Genomic DNA, 8394 nt, shown 5'->3' on the forward strand with positions numbered 1-8394 from the left:
AACAATCCGGATGGTTATTTTCCTCTTTGGTCCGGAGGACACGACGTCCACAGTTCCCAAAAACAATTTGAAATGTGGACTCGTCAGACCACAGAACACTTTTCCACTTTGTATCAGTCCATCTTAGATGAGCTCAGGCCCAGCGAAGCCGACGGCATTTCTGGGTGTTGTTGATAAACGGTTTTCGCCTTGCATAGGAGAGTTTTAACTTGCACTTACAGATGTAGCGACCAACTGTAGTTACTGACAGTGGGTTTCTGAAGTGTTCCTGAGCCCATGTGGTGATATCCTTTACACACTGATGTCGCTTGTTGATGCAGTACAGCCTGAGGGATCGAAGGTCACGGGCTTAGCTCCTTACGTGCAGTGATTTCTCCAAATTCTCTGAATCCTTTGATGATATTACAGACCGTAGATGGTGAAATCCCTAAATTCCTTGCAATAGCTGGTTGAGAAAGGTTTTTATTAAACTGTTCAACAATTTGCTCACGCATTTGTTGACAAAGTGGTGACCCTCGCCCCCATCCTTGTTTGTGAATGACTGAGCATTTCATGGAATCTACTTTTATACCCAATCATGGCACCCACCTGTTCCCAATTTGCCTGTTCACCTGTGGGATGTTCCGAATAAGTGTTTGATGAGCATTCATCGACTTTATATTTATTGCCACCTTTCCCAACTTCTTTGTCACGTGTTGCTGGCATCAAATTCTAAAGTTAATGATTATTTGCAAAAAAAAAATGTTTATCAGTTTGAACATCAAATATGTTGTCTTTGTAGCATATTCAACTGAATGTGTTGAAAATTGTTTGAAAATCATTGTATTCCGTTTATATTTACACCTAACACAATTTCCCAACTGAAATGGAAACGGGGTTTGTATATATATATATATATATATATATATATATATATATATATATATATATATATATATATATATATATATATATATATATATATATATATATATATTATTGTTTTATTATTATATATACCGTATTTTCCGCACTATAAGGCGCACCGGATTATTAGCCGCACCTTCAATGAATTACATATTTCATAACTTTGTCCACCAATAAGCCGCCCCGGATTATAAACCGCGCCTACGCTGCGCTAAAGGGAATGTCAAAAAAACAGTCAGATAGTTCAGTCAAACTTTAATAATATATTGAAAACCAGCGTTCTAACAACTCTGTCCCAAAATGTACGCAAATGTGCAATCACAAACATAGTAAAATTCAAAATGGTGTAGAGCAATAGCAACATAATGTTGCTCGAACGTTAATGTCACAACACACAAAATAAACATAGCGCTCACCTTCTGAAGTTATTCTTCATTCGTAAATCCTTCGAATTCTTCGTCTTCGGTGTCCGAATTGAAAAGTTGCGCAAGCGTGGTATCCAAAATGGCCGGTTCCGTCTCGTCGAAGTCATCGGAGTCAGTGTCGCTGTTGTTCTGTGAATCCTGCCTTCCGGAAAGCTCGGACCACAGTTGTGACCGAAATATCTGCCCAGGCATTTACGATCCACTGGCAAATGTTGGCGTATGTCGTCCGGCGCTGTCTGCCCGTCTTAGTGAAGGTGTGTTCGCCTTCGGAGCTGTGTGAAAAAAGCCACCCGGCCTCTTCGCGTAAACTTCCCTTAACCACTCGCTCATCTTTTCTTCATCCATCCATCCCTTCGAGTTAGCTTTTATGATGACGCCGGCTGGAAAGGTCTTTTTTGGCAAGGTCTTCCTTTTGAATATCACCATGGGTGGAAGTTAGCATGGCAAGCTAGAACCACAGTGAAGGATGACTTCTCATTACCTGTGGTGCGAATATTCACCGTACGTGCTCCCGTTCCACAGTGCGGTTCACAGGAATATCAGTTGCTGTGAAATACGGTAGTAATCCGTGTGCGGATGGAGAGATTGCGTCTTTTTATGAACCGGATCCTTTTCGCTTAGTAGGAGCCATTTTGTGGTCTTTACAGATGTAAACAGGAAATGAAACGTACGGTGATATCCGCGCGTTTTTTCTTCTTCTTCCGGGGGCGGGCGGTAGCTTACAGTAGAAGAAGAAGCGCTTCCTGTTCTATGGGGGCGGGTGCTTACCTTGGCGGTTGCTTGCGTAGAAGAAGAAGCGCTTCCTGTTCTACCGGGAAAAAAGATGGCGGCTGTTTACCGAAGTTGCGAGATCGAAACTTTATGAAAATGAATCGTAATAAAGCGCACCGGGTTATAAGGCGCACTGTTAGCTTTTGAGAAAATTTGTGGTTTTTAGGTGCGCCTTATAGTGCGGAAAATACGGTATATATATTTGGAACATAAGGAAGTATATATATATATATATATATTAGGGGTGTGGGAAAAAATCGATTCAAATTCAAATCTACATTCTCACGTTGTATGATTCAGTATTGATTCTATTTTTTCAAATATCGATTTTCTTCCCCCGCTTGTCACGGCGCGGATGCGTACCCAAGATTCTACCGCATCAGGTTCCCACACTCTATCTGGCAGCATGCCAGTACACGCCCCCGCACGCGCCGTGTGCACCACGCTAACACTTCGCCGCAGCTGCAGGCTGTCTTTCATCAGCGCACCTGGCAGCAATCAGGAGGACAGCATAAGATCCAGTCACTCCTTTGATCCTACGCCAGAACATCGTTAACACCTGTAGTAAGCATTCATGTCTCTGGCTTCCCTCTCGTTGTCCTCGCCTCTTTTGTTTTTTGCCTTTTTTTGTCTGGTTGACTTGTGTCCCTTGTCCTCCTTGCAGTGCCCGTCTTGTCCCGTGTGCTCGAGCGCTGTACCTCGACCTTCACCCGGAAATTGGACTGCCTCCCTCGATCTTCGATCACTCACCTGGACTCAGACATTGTTGCTTGGCGCCTGCCCTCGACCTCCTGCCTGTCCCCGGATCTCCCTTGTGCCTTCCCTCTTGGTCAGACGAAGATTTCATCCATCACGCATGTACAACATCCTCTTGAATTATTTACATGGTTAATTTTACACTTAATCCTGCAACCAACACTTAGAGTAGCATACACATCCCACACAATCATCAAAGGTTACAATAAACCTGGTAACCTTAAATCCTTCTTGGTGTCGTCTCCTTCCAACCCTCACGTACATAACAGTACGTTCCGGCCAACCATGCCGGAACCAGACGACATCCCCCAGCCTAGACTCGCTCCTCAGGCTCGGATCCCACAAAGTCCAGACTTGGAGGTAATGTGCTCAGTCCTTAAGACGCACCAGACTCGTTTTGAAGCATTAGAGGACAATTTTGAGAAAACTTTCACCAAGTTATATACTAAGTTGGACCAGCTAGGCCCCAGTCCAGTGCAAGACTTGGTAACAGGACAGCATGCTACACCAGCTACTAGCTCCGGTAGCACTTCCCTTAGCCGGGAGCCCAAGATTGATAGCCCTAGGTTTTTTGAGGGTGATTTTGAGCTCTGTAGGGGGTTTTTGGTGCAATGTGAGTTACTTTTTTTGCACCAACCCTCGCGCTACACTACCGATGGGGCCAAAATTGCATTTGTTTTTTCGCTGCTTGCCGGACCTGCTCTCAAATGGGCTACTGCAGCTTTGGACAAGTCACTAGGCCTCGGCACCGACTACTCAGCCTTCCTGTCCAATTTTTGGCCGTATTCGACCACCCCAAGGATGGGGGGGATGCCGCAGGACGCTTGCACACCATCCAGCAAGGAACTCGCTCGGTGGCAGCTTACGCCCTGGAGTTCCGGACCATTGCGGTAGACAGCGGCTGGAAGGACAAGGCCCTCCAGAGTGCGTTTTGTTGAGGACTCTCCGAGGAGATCAAGGACGGTTTGTTGAGGGACAGACCAACCTCCTGTGGAGCCCTCATTAACTTGGCACTGCAGTACGACCAGAGACTTTTGGAGCGAGCAACCGAGAGAGCCCGTGGAGTCGCTAGGAGACCTCCTGCAGCGCGAGCGACCCCTGTTTTCCAGTCTTACGGAGAAAAATCCCCTCCTTGTCAGGGAGCGATGTCAGCACCCGAGGCCATGCAAGTGGGAAGAACCCGTTTGGGAACGGGGAAGAGGGAAAGAAGACTGAGGCAGCGTCTCTGCCTCTACTGCGGTGAGGCGGGACACATTATCCGCAACTGCCCCTCCCAACCTAGAGACCGGGTGCAACAGCAAGGGGGGATCCTGGTAAGCCACACGACATTCCCCCAGGAACAAGGGAACCCAAGCATCCTATTTTCCGCATCTTTAACATGGAACAATAGAAGGGTGGCAGTAAAGGCATACTTGGACTCTGGGGCTGACGATAGCCTGATGGACTACGGGTTCGCCCAACAGAACGGGATTCCTTTGGTGTCTCTTGACAAAGACCAAGCTAAATCTCTTCCTCCTCACAGTCCATATGACTGCGCCATCGAGCTGCTCCCCGGTGCTTCCCTACCTTCCAGCCGCCTGTACAACCTATCTCTTCCCGAAAAGGAGGCCATGAAGGAATATATGACAGAATCAATGGCATCCAGAATCATCACCTCGTCTCGATCTCCTGTGGCAGCTGGATTCATCTTCGTGACCAAGATGGACGGATCATTGAGGCCATGCATCGACTACCGACATCTCAATAACATAACCATAAAGAACAAATACCTGCTACCTTTGCTCAACTCCTCTTTCGAACCTCTGGCCCCAGCTACCATCTTCACCAAGCTGGACCTCCGCAATGCTTACCACCTGGTCCGGATCAAGAAGGGTTATGAATGGAAGACGGCCTTCAATACACATCTTGGCCACTTTGATTACAAGGTCATGCCCTTCGGCCTTACCAATGCTCCTGCTGTGTTTCAGATGTTGGCAAATGGCATCCTCCGAGACATGTTGGACCAGTTTGTCGTGGTTTACCTAGACGACATCCTAATTTTTTCTCGCAACCCACAGGAGCACCAGCAGCATGTTCGTCCCGTCCTCCAGTGGCTCCTTGAGAACAGGCTTTTCGTCAAGGCAGAGAAGTGTCGTTTTCACGCTTCTTCAGTGGATTTTCTTGGCTTTATCGTCGAAAGGGGCCATGTCAAGGCCGATCCCGAGAAGGTCAAGGCCGTGTTGGACTGGCCACAACCCGCATCTAGGACGGAACTCAGAAGATTCTTGAGATTCGCAGGTTTCTACAGGAGATTAATTCGAAACTTTAGTCAAATTGCCGCACCCTTAAACGCTCTCACCTCGTCCAAAATTAACTTTGTGTGGTCCCTTGAGGCCGACAGTGCTTTTAGAGGCCTCAAGACCAGTTTTGTCTCTGCTTCCGTCCTCGTCCACCCTGATTGGGACTGTCCTTTTTTGGTCGAGGTGGACGCTTCGGACTCTGGGATAGGGGCCATACTTTCGCAGCGTTCTAAGATCGATAACCTTCTCCACCCATGTGCATTTTTCTCCAGGCGACTCTCTCCAGCAGAACTTAACTACGACGCTGGCAACAGAGAGCTATTGGCTGTCCATGAGGCCTTATCCGAGTGGAGACACTGGCTTGAGGGGGCAAAGCACCAGTTCCATATCCTGACGGATCACAGTAACCTTCTCGCCATCCGGTCAGCTCGGAGGATCAACAACCATCAGGCTAGATGGCAGCAATTTTTCTCCCGTTTCGACTACATTCTATCTTATAGACCCGGTTTCAAGAATCAGAAGGCGGACGCACTTTCTAGGGTGCACATGGCAGAGAACAACCACCCATCAACCCCCGAGACCATCCTTCTTCCGACTCGTATAGTGGGAATAGTATCCTCACGTCCGGATATCACCCCCAGAGCAACGGGCAGGCCGAGAGGGCCAACCAGAGTCTGGAGACCATACTCCGATGTGTCGCACAATGTCAACCTACATCCTGGAGCAAGTTTATTCCTTGGGACGGCGTGGCGCAGTGTAAGAGTGGCCGTGCGCGACCCGAGGGTCCCAGGTTCAATCCCCACCTAGTACCAACCTCGTCATGTCCGTTGTGTCCTGAGCAAGACACTTCACCCTTGCTCCTGATGGGTGCTGGTTAGCGCCTTGCATGGTAGCTCCCTCCATCAGTGTGTGAATGTGTGTGTGAATGGGTAAATGTGGAAGTAGTGTCAAAGCGCTTTGAGTACCTTGAAGGTAGAAAAGCGCTATACAAGTACAACCCATTTATTTATTTACTCCTACAACGCCATGAAGAGCTCCGCCACCGGTATGTCTCCATTTGAATGCTCTTTGGGCTATCAACCCCCCATGTTTCCCCAGCAGAGCTCAAGATCGCAGTACCCTCAACCAGGGCCCACATCCGGAGGTGTCAGAGGGTGTGGAGAGCCGTCCGTACGGCACTGGTTAAGGCATCTGAAAGGATGTGCCGCAGCGCCAATAAACATCGCATCTCCGCCCTGTCCTAACAGCCGGGTCAACTTGTCATGTTGCTCGCCAAGGACCTCAGCCTTCAGGTACCGTCAAAGAAATTAGCTCCCCGTTTTGTTGGTCCCTACCCCATAATTTCCATAATCAACCCGGTATCCGTTGAATTGACTCTCCCACCCTCGGTCAAGCAACACCCTGTGGTCCACGTGTCCCAAATAAAACCGGTGACGGAGAGCGTTCTATCTCCCCCTACCCCCCCCCTAGGTTCCTGGATGACAGTGACCCGGTTTGGACAGTAAAGAAGATCCTCAGGGTCCGTCGACAGGGTAGGGGGCTGGTATACCTGGTCGACTGGGAGGGATACGGACCGAAGAACAGATCATGGGTGCCGGCCTCCTACCTTGCCGACCCCTCTCTTCTGGAGGACTTCTACCGCGCCAACCCGGGGGCCCTTAGACGCTCGTCGGGTGCCTCGCCTAAGGAGGGGGGTACTGTCACGGCGCGGATGCGAACCAAAGATTCTTCCGCAGCAGGTTCCCACACTTTATCTGGCAGCATGCCAGTACACGCCCCCGCACGCGCCGTGCGCACCACGCCTATGCTTCTCCGCAGCTGCAGGCTATCTTTCATCAGCGCACCTGGCAGCAATCAAGAGGACAGCATAAGAGCCAGTCACTCCTTTGATCCTACGCCGGAACGTCGTTGACTCCTGTAGTAAGCATTCACTTCTCTGGCTTCCCTCTCGTTGTCCTCACGTCTTTTGTCTCTTGCCTTTTTTTGTCTGGTTGACTTATGTCCCTTGTCCTCCTTGCAGTGCCCGTCTTGTCCCGTGTGCTCGAGCGCTGTACCTCGACCTCCACCCGGAAATTGGACTGCCTCCCTCGATCCTTGATCACTCACCTGGACTCAGACATTGTTGCTTGCCCCCTGCCCTCGACCTCCTGCCTGTCCCCGGATCTCCCTTGTGCCTTCCCTCTTGGTCAGACGAAGATTTCATCCATCACGCATGTACAACATCCTCTTGAATTATTTACATGGTTAATTTTACACTTAATCCTGCAGCCAACACTTAGAGTAGCATGCACATTCCACACAATCATCAAAGGTTACAATAAACCTGGTAACCTTAAATCCTTCTTGGTGTCGTCTCCTTCCAACCCTCCCTCTTACTGCCAAATTAGCCAGGCTGGGAGTTAATCAAAGTTAATCTGAGGCTGAGTTGACTTGAAACTGTTTAATGTTGCACTTTTTATATGTAGAAGAAAAGTTTTGTCATTTTATTTAATCTGAGCAACAACTTCCATCCATCCATCTTCTTCCGCTTATCCGAGGTCGGGTCACGGGGGCAGCAGCCTAAGCAGGGAAGCCCAGACTTCCCTCTCCCCAGTCACTTCGTCCATGTCTTGATTAACGTGGACCCTGACTTAAACAAGTTGAAAAACTTACTTGGGTGTTACAATTTAGTGGTCAATTGTACGGAATATATACTGTACTGTGCAATCTACTAACAAAAGTCTCAATCAATCAATCAAAAAAAGGACTTTATATGTGAAAACTTTTGTTAAGAAACCATTCTGAGCATTATCTCATTTAGTTTTTATTTTATATACGTTGACCACATTAACCCTGGCAATGAACCCTGTGTGTATGTCATGCCATTGTTTACAAATTTGGTAAATAAATAACCAAAAAATGTATATTTTGATGTTTTTTTACTGTACCGAAAATGAACCGAACTGTGACCTCTAAACCGAGGTAGGTACCGAACCGACATTTTTGTGTACCCTTACACCCCTAATGTACAAAGATAAGACCTTCTGGAGGAAAGTTCTGTGGTCAGATGGGAAAAAAAGAGCTGTTTGGCCACTATACCCAGCAATATGTTTGGAGGAGAAAAGGTGAGGCCTCTAATCCCAGGAACACCATACCTTTTGTCAAGCATGGTGGTGGCAGTATTTTGCTCTGGGCCTGTTTTGTTGCCAATGGAACTGGTGCTTTACAGAAATGGGACAATGAAAAAGGAGGTTTACCTCCAAAGTCTTCAGGACAAC

This window comes from Nerophis lumbriciformis, linkage group LG31, assembly GCF_033978685.3.
Source record: "Nerophis lumbriciformis linkage group LG31, RoL_Nlum_v2.1, whole genome shotgun sequence".
Taxonomy (NCBI): domain Eukaryota; kingdom Metazoa; phylum Chordata; class Actinopteri; order Syngnathiformes; family Syngnathidae; genus Nerophis; species Nerophis lumbriciformis.